This window comes from Lactuca serriola, chromosome 4 (genome assembly GCF_051521515.1).
Source record: "Lactuca serriola cultivar US96UC23 chromosome 4, Lser_US96UC23_V15, whole genome shotgun sequence".
Lineage (NCBI taxonomy): Eukaryota > Viridiplantae > Streptophyta > Magnoliopsida > Asterales > Asteraceae > Lactuca > Lactuca serriola.
Window position 1 is genome coordinate 78,533,040 of NC_136411.1, and position 13,011 is coordinate 78,546,050.

The 13,011-nt window shown below is 28.8% G+C and overlaps 1 long non-coding RNA gene across 1 annotated transcript; it reads left to right on the forward strand.

Moving 5' to 3' along the window:
- Positions 1-248: 248 nt before the first annotated feature.
- On the forward strand, positions 249-1,038 carry LOC145100206 (uncharacterized). Its single transcript, XR_013704890.1, has 2 exons — positions 249-512; positions 623-1,038. It is a non-coding gene; the product is annotated as an uncharacterized LOC145100206 (long non-coding RNA).
- The last annotated feature ends 11,973 nt before the right edge of the window (positions 1,039-13,011 follow it).

A 13,011-nucleotide genomic window follows, 5' to 3' on the forward strand; every position in this document is an offset into this window, starting at 1 on the left:
CTTATATCACAGGATGTTTTAAATTTGTTATTATCAAGTGTTTTTTATTATTATAACATGAATGGTCGTTGTGGTTTGAGGTAATTTACGCGTTTGGTCTCTGATTTATTTTTTTAACTCGAAATGTCTCTACTGTTTGCTTTTGTTGCATGATTGGTCATTGACAGAACTAAAATGACCAATATACCATTTCTTGTTTTGTTTTATTTATTATTTAAATTATTAAAAAATATTATGGGATTCACACCCTCATTTCCTCTTCTAAACCCGATATCTCTCTTCTAACTCAACCCTAAATCGTTGGAGTGGCATGGAAGATTATAGCCACCAGAAACCACCTTAGTGCCGGAAGCCACCATACCTGCCAGAAATCACCATAGCCGCTCAGATTCTCCTCCGCCGACGGCCTCTCACCATCACCTTCCAACATATACTTCACCATCTCGTTTCCCATACATCCAACCTCACCAGCTTCCCCGTCACATTCTTCCTCCGACAATCAATAGTCGAAGGTTCTCTGTCCCTGCCATCTTCTCTTTTTCGTTCTTATAATCATTTTGTAAGTTTAAGGTGTATTTTGGGTTTTGATCGAAAGAACGTTTTGACCTTTGCTACAATCTAGGGTTTTGATTTCACGATGGTAGCTTTAGGTGGTCTAGGATTTGCTCGCTGCACTTGAATAAGGACGAGGAAGGGTAGGCTGATATCTTGATGTCTTCTTTTCTATATCTTGATGTCGAAAGGGAAAACGGAGGTCCGATGGTTTATGGGGTCCTACGAAATTCCTTATCATCGATTGCTCCACTTCCATCCTTATTGACGACCTCATCACATTCGGATTTGTTCCTGGAGGAAACTTCGATTTGGTTCCCTCTTCTCCCTTCCTATGGTTCTAACTTCTCCCCTCCCCTTATTTCATCGGAGCCACCATCATGATTTTCTAGAAATATGTTTCATGATTGTTTTTTATTTTGGTTTAATTTGGCGTTGATTATATGTTTTGATTTTGATTATCTGATTTGTATTTGTTTTGATTCATCAAGGTTGTTCTTGGTTTTGGATTTGTTTTCAAGAATCTGACCGTGGTTGTGCTGGACGACACTTGTTTTAGTTGGAAAGGAAGAGGATGTGATGATTGTTGGTTGTTTGTTATTTTAGTGGTGGTGGGTGGGTTTAATCCGATGGTTGTATAAATGGTGTTAGTTTACTCCAGCGGCATACTCTGGCAAACAGGAACTGGAATGGAAGAATGAGTATTAGATTAATCATAAATATACATCATAAAATTAAAATAACATAAATACTAAAATAAATTCAAAAAGGAATTAATAAAGGGCATAATAGTTTTTTTAGGTAAGGCAGGGACCAAACGTGTAACAAAATCAAAAAGTTGAAATATTTCAAGTTAAAAAAATAAGTTAAGGACCAAATACACAAATTACCCCAAACCATAAGGCCATTAGTGTAATTTACACTTTTTTTGTTGCCTATGTCCACGCTAAGATAAGAAAGGTTATACTATCCATACCCCCTTTATAGTCTAAGCATACCCTCTTAATCATTACATCTATTTTTTCCTTAAATTGTCATAATTATTACATAATCATTTTTACTTTTTGCCTATTTTTGATTGGGTGTTAGAAATGTAACACCCGATACTATCATTTTAAATTCCTAACTGCGACTCCTATTTATACGATTTAGCAACCTTCAAATAATAATTTTCAAATTACATCACATTAATATATTTTATTTAATTTTAAAACATCGATATCTATATAAATGTAAGGGAAAATGACTCTTGAGGGTAATTAACTTTTGCGTTTGTACTCATTTGGTCCTTTTTTTTTGTATTCAATATACCATCGAACTTGTTGTTGGTGTTTACCATAGCCCTTTTGACCGGCTTTTGACCTGTGATAGCCGGTCAAAGGGTTATGGTGAACACAAACAACAAGTTCGATGGTATATTGAGTACAAAAAAAAAGGAAAGAGACCAAATGAGAACAAACGCAACAGTTGGTTACCCTCCTGATTCATTTTCCCTTTACTAATTTACAACAAATCCCACATCATCTCCTACTGATATTAATGACTTTATGAGATTCATTCTTGCTTCTCTTCAAAACATAACCTACGAAAGGACATTATTCATACATGTACAACTTTGTAATGCACTTGAATATTTATTAGGGGAATCTTGACTAAGCAGGCGCATTTCATGACTACATTTACATTTGCAATCAAATGATTTATCGTATCATGGATTCTAGACAAGTCTACAAACGAGTGGAATCACAAGTGCTGTGATTTTGGAGTTTACTTAGCTTTAAGATCGAACTCATGGGATAAGATACAACATCAATATGTCCAATATCATGCTGCTTTTGTAGACACATCACCATCATATTGTACATATTGATGTTGTATCTTATCCCATGAGTTCGATCTTAAAGCTAAGTAAACTCAAAAATCATAGCACTTGTGATTCCACTCGTTTGTAGACTTTGTCTAGAATCCATGATACGATAAATCATTTTATTGGAAATGTAAATGTAGTCATGAAATGCGCCTGCTTAGTCAAGATTCCCATAATAAATATTCAAGTGCATTACAAAGTTGTACATGTATGAATAATGTCCTTTCGTAGGTTATGTTTTGAAGAGAAGCAAGAATGAATCTCATAAAGTCATTAATATTAGTAGGAGATGATGTGAGATTTGTTGTAAATGAATAAAGGGAAAATGAATCAGGAGGGTAACCAACTATTGCGTTTGTTCTCATTTGGTCCCTTTCCTTTTTTTTGTACTCAATATACCATCGAACTTGTTGTTTGTGTTCACCATAACCCTTTGACCGGCTATCACAGGTCAAAAGCCGGTCAAAAGGGCTATGGTAAACACCAACAACAAGTTCGATGGTATATTGAATACAAAAAAAAAAGGGACCAAATGAGTACAAACGCAAAAGTTAATTACCCTCAAGAGTCATTTTCCCTAAATGTAAAATGTTTTATTTGGGACGTCCAACTCTTATTATTATTATTATTATTTCCATGAATATATTAACTATGTTAAAATTGATAATATATTTTAAAAGTTATTATTATTATTTCCATGAATATATTAAATATGTTAAAATTTATAATATATTTTAACTGTTTACAATTTATGATATTTATTAACGTATAACCCAAATGTAAAAGCAAAAACTAAATGGTTGCATGGGTCCATCATTACGCCACTCACAAAAATCAGATCTACGAATTTCTGAGACAAAAGTTTAATATCCACATAAAAAAAATCAGAACTAATCCTTTCTAATAAATAAAAATAATTTTGACATTTGTCAATCTCTCATGAGTTTTAACATTTGTCATTTTGTGATATTTTTAAAATAAATATTATCCATTTGTTAATTTCTAATTTGTTTCAAATTTTAAAATTAAAATCATATACTTATATATGTAAAATATTAATTATAATATATATGAAATTAAATCGCAACAAATACGTTCATTTCTTTTTTATTTTAAAGTTTTATATTAAAAAATATTTACTGCTTACACTTTAATGTTGATTTTTTTTATTTTTTTTACTTTTTTTTTAAATTAACCCGTATAATATACGGTTCTCACACATAGTAAAATAATAATGTAAAAGATTAGAATGGTTTACTAAGAAAATTAAAGCAACATATTTAATTATTAAATATTAATTGAAACTAATAATATAATAATTATATTAATATAACGATTAATAAGTAATACTCATTAGTTGAAAATACTAAGGCAATAATTAAAATTATATATATATATATATATATATATATATATATATATATATATATATATATAACTAATAATTATTAATAATTACTTTTACAAACAACCAAACAATGATTGATTAATTATCAATATTGAATTTTACAGTATACCTATAAAATAATTATTAAAGAGGTATGATAAGTACAAATACAATCATTAAGGGGTATCAATAGTAGTACCCGATAAGACCGGAAGGTATGGGAGGGATGTTTCCCTAACTTTTTGTGGGTTACACCACCATTTCCCTCATTTTCCTTTTCTTCACTTAAAACCCAATGAATGGGTGGGAAGTTCTTCTCACTATTTTTTTATTTTTTTTAAAATATATTTCATACATATATTATACTCATTTTGTAAGGAATTAAAAACCATAAATTTTGTTATATTTTTTATATTTTTATTAGGTATATAATTTTATAAACATTAAAAAAGATAAAAGAAAAAAATAAAAAATAACTGGCCAATAGAATGAGGAGAGAGAGTGCGGCACCCCCTCCCCCCACCTCTTTCCCGCGCCTCCCTTCCCGCACTCCCGGTGCGGTGTTCCTCCGTGCGGGACACTTCCCCCGACCCTCCCCGCTCCCCATATCGTCCGACCTAAGAAACACCTTATACATGGAATTAAGATTTTTTTTTCTATCTATATGCAAAGAGAAATCCAATATTCTCTTACCATTTGTTTCTATTTATTTTTATACTCACTAGATCAAGACATATGTCAAAATAAAAAAATGTTGTTTTTTGAACGGCAAATATAAATATATGCTAAACTACTCATATATTATTTCATTTATATCCACAATGAAACTTGAACCCTCAACCTCAATGAGGGAATGCAACACCGGATACCGCTGAACTATAAGTCTTTTGGTAAAAGAATAAAAATAAAAATAAGATTAAAAAAAAGAATTAATAGATATCACATGTCATTATCATACATAAATAAGAAAGATATTTATTTTTTATTTGTTTATAACCCGTGGGACCACAGTTATATTAATTAAACTTTTATAATAAAAATTTATAATTATTAATCAAATGTTTTAAATAAATCATTTTAAATAAATTATTAATTAAGAGATATAACAAAATTTTAAATTATTATAACTTCAAATTTAACATATAATTAGAAAATATAAATTTGAATTTTGAAATATTGCCTAATATATCTACATCACACATGACATAATATTAATGAAGATTTGTATTAAAGTGACATTTAACACAAAAAAATTAATACTATTCATTTATTAAAATAGAGATATGCAAAAGGTTCATGAAAAATTAAAGAGTCTCAAATTAGTCATTAGTCAAGGAAACTAATTTCCTTAGACCATTATAATAACTGAGGCGATTATTATATAATAAAATTAGACAAAGTAACTATTAACCATTTTAATATTTTTGTGGTTACTTTTGAAAAATATTAAGTTCTTTTTAGAGAAGGAGAAAGTTAAATCATAAAGCACCTAAAGAAAGCTATTACATTGAATATTGGGATTTTTTGGTATCTATATGCAAAAGAGAAATCAAATATCCTTTTACTATTTGTTTTTAATTATCTTTATATTTATTAGATAACACATGTTTCAAAATAAAATAAAGAAAAAGGATTAAAGGAAATAATTAATAGATATCTTATTTAAACAAAATATAGAAGAATATTTATTTTTTCATATGCAAAAAGTTCACTAAATTAAAGACTTGCAAATCAGTCATGGAAACTAATTTCCTTAGACCATTATCATAAATGTGGTGATTATTATATAATAAAATTAGACGAAGTAACTATTAACCATTTTAATATTTTTGTGGTTACTTTTGAAAAATATTAAGTTCTTTTTAGCAACGGAGAAAGTTAAATCATAAAGCACCCTAAAGAAAAAAGGTCCTTGCGACTGAAAATGCTCCTATGTGTAGATAATTCTAGATGAGAAAAGTTGTTGTCTTGTTGGTGATGACTAATGGGGCAATTTCGCAGATAAATTAAAATTAAATTGCTTTGCTACTAGTATTATATTTCATATTTACAAAACAGTATCATTTGTATTTGCTATATATCAAGGAGTGATCATTTATTCCAAGAGGAAATTATTATTATTATTATTATTATTATTATTATTATTATTATTATTATTATTGTTGTTGTTGTTATTATTATTATTATTATTATTATTATTATTATTATTATTATTATTATTAATGTTTGTTGGATTAAGTTTATTTGAATAAGTGAACGAATATCAACGCATCAATAAACATAAGTTTTGTTGATATCGGTTTGTTTAATGAGTAAAATTATGTATATTAAATTGTTAACATGTTATACGAAAGAAAACAAACATGCATAAAAATATATAATTATGAAACTAATCACAGCATCTAATGATTATATAATAGCAAAAACTATAAATCAAATTGGTGTTCAATTTTAGGATCACATTTAAAGGACAGACACAAATTACACACTTCAAGACTAGTCTTCTCTCACTTTAGTTTCTTCCATTTTAATAATAGTAAATATCTTATATTTTTAATTGAGAAAATTCGGCAAATTACCAAAATATAAGGTGAGTTTAAAGAAAATGACCACAAAAATGAACATTTTAAAAAATGACCACAGGTTCCGCAGAGGGGGTTCTGCGGAACCATAAACACCTCTGCGGAATGTGAACACCTCTGTGGATCTTGGTTTTTTTCATTTTTTTATTCGTTTTTTTTTTTTTTTTTTTTTTTTTTTTTTTTTTTTTTTTTGTTTTGTTTTCGTTTATTAATATTTTTTTAATCACATAAGGTATTATGTGATTATTATGTAAAAAAATTGTTTTCGTTTTTTATTTTTCTTATTTAATTACTCGTTTATAAAAGTTATGTGTTTAATAAAATTTATACAAATATACAATGTTTTTTTATAAATTACACACACCGATATTCTGAATAATAAACATACTTTAAGTAGGTTACAAAATATATTTTAAAAAACATAAACATACAACCTTCATAATAAACTTCACTGAAGGATCCGCGGATCCTCTACAGCTCTGCAGATCCTCTACAGCTCTGCGTAATCTTTGTTTTTTGATTTCGATTTTTTTTTCGTTTTTTCGTTTTTTTGCGGTCATTTTCGTTTATTAATATAATTTTTTTTAAAAATACACTAATCCCTTATATGATTATTATGTAAAAAATTCTACAAAAAATGTTAAAAATAATGAAATGTTTTATGTAATACGTTTGTCTCTGAGAAACCGAAACACCTCTGCGGATCTTGAGTTTTTTAATTTTTATTTTTTCGTTTTTTTATTTTCATTTATTAATATTAGTTTTTTTTAATACACTAATACCTTATGTTTTATGTAAAAAAATTGACAAAAAGAGGTTAAAAATAATGAACTTATGTTTAATATCAGTCCACAGAACTGTTATCAGCGGATCAGTGTACACCTCTGCGGATCAGTATACACATCTGCGGATCAGTGTACACCTCTGAGGATCAGTATATACCTTTGCGGATCTGTGTACATCTCTGCAGATCAGTGTGCACCTCTGCAGATCAGTATACACCTTTGCGGATCAGTGTACTCCTCTGCGAATATGTGTACACCTCTACGGATTAGTTATAGAAGTTATATACGTATTTTAATGGGTTTTTGTGAGTTTGTGAGTTTCAATTACCAGTAGAAATTATTTTTTCATTGTGTTTGTGGAGAGTGATTTGTAAATACAAAACAGTAAAAATACATGGAAAACATACATCAGTAGCAAACGTATTATATAACACATTTCATTATTTTTAACTTTTTTTTGTCAAATTTTTTACATAATAATCACATAACGTATTAGTGTATTTAAAAAAAAAAAAATTAATATTAATAAATGAAAATGAACACAAAAAAACGAAAAAGGGAAAAAAAATTAAAAAAAAATCAAAAAACAAAGATTCCACAGAGCTGTAGAGGATCCACAAAGACTTTAATGAAGTTTATTTCAAAGTATGTTTATTATGAAGGTTGTATGTTTATGTTTTCTAAAGTATCTTTTGTAACCTACTTAAAATATGTTTATTATTTAGAATACCACTGTGTATAATTTTATAAAAAACATAGAATATTTGTATAATTTTTATTAAACACACAATTTTATAAACGGGTAATTAAATAAGAAAAAGGAAAAATATTTTTTTTTACATAATAATCACATAATACCTTATGTGATTAAAAAAATATATTAATAAACGAAAACAAAAAAAAAACCAAAAAAAAAAGAAAACGAAAAAGAAAATGAAAAAAACCAAAATCCGCAGAGGTGTTCACATTCCGCAGAGGTATTTATGGTTCCGCAGAACCCCCTCTGCAGAACCTATGGTCATTTTCTTCGAACTCACCCTACATTTTGGTCATTTGCCGAATTTACTAAGTTTAATTTTCTCATTTAAGCTTTATATTTTGGAAAGATCTTTACATTCTTTTCTGTTTTTTGTTTTTTTTCTGAACTTTTAACAATAGTCATTCAAAACCTTTATATTTGTCAAACTTTTTTGTCTGTACTATTTTTTTCGTTCTGGTTTATAATTCTTATGTTATTGTTCCTCATGCTCGTGTGGTGTTATTGAATGTTTTCCACATTAATAATTAAATGAAACTTTATATTGTTTTCTAAACAAAGAGAGGTTCTTGTGTCAAATTTTATTGGCAATGCATATCAAAATCAAACATAAAGATAGAATTCCTATGTTTGAAAATCTTATTTCAAGTTTGGTGTTTGATCCATAATAATCTAATTAGATATATTTTGAGACTTAATATATATTTTTCTCATCAATAGTATTATCAATAATAACAAAGTCAACAAAAACCTTAAGCATTTCATTGTTATCTATTTTCAAATTAGCATACGCATAAAATTCCGTCACCCAACATAGAACTTTCAGTCTTCAAATTAACGGATTACGGATACAAAACATTTAGTCAAATTAAAAAACGAAACCATTGTGATTTGATTCCATCAAAGTTACAATTAGGAGCACAAACGAAAACATAAAAATTAGGATCTAAAACGAAAAATGTTTCTCAATTATGAGTGCTTTTTGGAAAACAAATGTTTATTTTTTCTTTTTTTTTTCCCGAAAAAATTGTTAAATGCCAATAAACTTGCGAAAAGGGTCGGAACAAAAATATTGAATAAATGTGAGGAATTTTTTTTGAAATAAAGTTAAGATTCATGTAAAAAATTAGAAAAACTTTATCAGACCATTTTTCACATGCATCCCCTACACGTACAAACACACATAAATACACACATTTAACATAAAGTTAGTATTTTTCACATGTATCCCCTACACGTACAAACACACAGAAATACACACATTTAACATAAAGTTAGTCTGAAATAACTCAATAAGTCCGCTATGACCCATTTTCAAATTGTGGTTATTTCTATAAATGATTCAAAAGTTAGTTATAAACAAATAAACTCATATTTCTGGTTATTTTTGTGATCATTCCTGATTTAACTAAATCGTTTTTTTATAAAAGAATTTTTTTTTGCTTTCGTAAGCCTAAAATATGTTTGGAACGTCTTGATTCCATATTCCTATGAATTGTATCACAAGGAATTTGATCAAACTTATTAAATAGATTGATATGGATCGTATCACAAGGAATTTGATTAAATTTATTAAATAGATTGAAATATCATTAAAAATTTATGCATATTGATACCTATTTTGCCCTTGTCAAATTATCAAAAAAGGATAAACCACAAGTGAAAGCTATCATGTCAACAAGCAAACACTATTGAGAAAGGTAATGAAAAGGTTGCAAGAAAGTCATGATCAAATATTTTAAGATGCCTAAAAAGAGATAAAGGAAAAGGAATAGCATTAACCATAACTAGCATCCAACTTTTCGGGATAATGGATCAATGCCACCATCATAAAATATCACTAATGTCACTTTCTTTATTCGTATATTAGTTGCATCATAGTTGAACCGTCACCACAGTGCGAGGTCCGTTGAGGATCAAGCATCTATATGGACCATTTTGCAACATATTAGTTATTTATTATAGATAAGAGATATCGGCTAGTACTATATATTCTTATGCATGTTTCACATGCAACTAATGGGTCGTAAGTTCTTCCAAACGACTAGAAATAAAACCACATTCAGCATCTGTATAGCCTATATAAAAATGCTAAATGTTACTGCCAAATGTGTCAATAAATTTCTAAAACTTAATTGTTACCCAATTATTTAATTAAAACAATTGTTTAAGCACCCTCTCTTTCTCTCACAAAGCTTCACACAAGAACTTCGTTTTTAACTCACATTGAATCTCACATTGCATGCCGATGTGATGGACGCCACCTTTCATATACATGTGTTGTTTTACAAGGCATGCTTAATTGGAAGACGATGGTGGCTCTATCATGGAAGCATGTGCAATTTCTTAACTTGATGTCCTTTTATTAGTAAATATTTAAAAGATAAATCTTAAAAAATGGGTCATATAGTTTTCAAAAATATCAGTAAATATTTAAAAGATAAATCTTAAAAAAATGGTTTATATAGTTTTCAAAAATATCACTAAATATTTAAAAGATAAATCTTCAAAAATGGTTCATATGATTTTCAAAAATATCAAATCTGTTCATTATTTTATTATTATTATTATTATTATTATTATTATTATTATTATTATTATTATTATTATTTTGTCTTTTAGGATGATCCCTTTGGTTTGAAAACTTTTAATGGATGATCCATTTGAGTCACTCCGTATAATTGGAGCCGTTAAGTGCCTTCACGTGCAAAACATGTGAGTAATTTCGTCAATTCACTTAAACTCTCATCTTTATATGCATGCAACAACAACATTTTTCAATCCATCTCTTCCTCTTCTTCTCAAATATTTCCCCTGTGTTGAAATCAACATAATGGTGGTTCGCAGATGTGGAGCTCAAGCAATGATGGTGATGAAATATCTTGTATGCCCAAAAATCATTATAAAATGATATTGTTAATAACATATGATCATATATGGTTACACCTTATAACAAGTTATCACTAATTGATTATTTATTAGTATAATTTGATTATTAATAAATTATCAATACTTATATTTAATTGGAATAACATTATTTTGGAAAATAATATTTTACCAACATATTGAGACTTATTAATTCTAGGAAATAATAATAAAGAGAACAAAAATAGTTATATATATATATATATATATATATATATATATATATATATATATCATATGGTATGATTATTTAAGTTGTGTACAACTTTTTGGACACTTTAGGTAACAAATTAGTTACTCTTGAAACTAACCAGTTAAAGAAAGTTAAAGTTGACTTGGAATTGATCTCCTTGACCTCATGGTCGGAATTGTCAAGGCATAGTCCAAGATTGATTTTTCTTTGTTTATTATATGTTCCATGTTAGTAAGATACATGCTTTACCTTTTTCCTTATGGTCACACCTTTTGTCTACATTGGATGGAATATAAACGGATGGACTTGTAAGCATTTGAAGCTAGTTCTTTTGGCTTATTCTTCTTGTTCATTTGGAGGTCTAAAACCGAGAGCAAAATCTCTCTAGAGGGCTGCCATATTTCGAAGTTCAAGCCTCTCCATCTATTCTTCTCTTTTGCAGCTTGGTGCTACAAGTGAAAGATTACAATGTTGCTTCTCTTTAAACATATTATGGAATATGTCTTAAAGATTAAGAACAACATTTTACAAGTAAACGACTAGCATCTAATGGTGGTTTCATCTTTCATGGTAGATACTTCTAGAGAGCTTCTTCTTTGGAGCTTAAAGTCATCTTTATGAACTTCCTAATTCCCAAAACGAACCAAAGTCTTCAAAGGTGTTTTGCTTTCCTTTCTATGGTTGTTTTATCTTTCAAAGTCTTGCAAAATGATCTTTTGGTAGGAATAAAACTAGTTTTATTTTGTTCAAAATTGAAGTCTTCCAGTGCTATCTTTGTGTTTATGAAACAATTTTTTGAATACAAAACCCAACAATTGGTAACAGAGCCATTTTTACAAGATTAGTTAGATTATTTGTTAAAGTTGATGAACCTTTGTATTTGGAAACCATGGATGGTTTTCTTTTTGCAAGAAAAATTCATACATATTTTCTTTAAAATTTATAATTGTTATTTTTGGGTGACAAAAGTTTACATGCATTACTGTCACAAAAGTTGTTTTATATAATTTTGAGTATATATATATATATATATGTATGTATGTATGTATGTATGTATGTATGTATGTATGATATGATGTGCATAAACCAACCATAGACCTTTGTATTGTTGTATGTGTTGATTTGTTGAAAAATGGTTGTAATATTTATTTATTCATATATTATGTAATAATTAAATAGATTAGTTTTTTTTTTTGTTTTTTGTTTTTTTTGTAAGTAATAGATTAGTTTTCGGAATAATTTACTTTGTACAAAAATGTAACTAGAAATGAAGATGGAGCAATTTTTGAAGATCAAAAGGGTGATTTTCGCAACTTTAAAGTATGAAACGTCCCAAAAATATGATCTAAAAATTTCGTTTTTAATTTAAGTAAAACGGTATTCCAACATCATCCATACATCCCAATTAAAACAAATGTATCAAATATCCTAAAATCAGAGTGAAATATCAAGTGTGGAACCCATGTGGTGTGTGCGTTGCAGTTATCCCGAACTCTTCCCCTTGGATCCGGAAGTACCTGAAACATGAACTAAAAACTGTAAGCTTAAAGCTTAGTGAGTTCCCTAAACTACCCCATACCACACATAATAAATTATACATTGACCCCCCACCCTCCATCGGGCCCCACCTGGTATCGAGTCCTACTCGGCATCGGGCCCCGCCCGGTATACAAATCTGTTATTCTTAGGCCCCGCCCACTATTCACATCCAATATCCATATCATATATTCATGCTAACACATACAGTGATCATAAAACAATAGCATACGAATCCATCATCGGGCCTTTGCCCGACATCGGGCCCCACCCGACATACATAGCAGCACACAATACATGCAAGGGTCACACAGACTCCTAGCATCCTAACATAATCAATAAGGGCCGATATTGGTGCCTTAAACCCGCTAACCTAGTGAGGAAACTCACCTCGAATGCTGAAACTCACTAAAGATCCCTAGCTGCT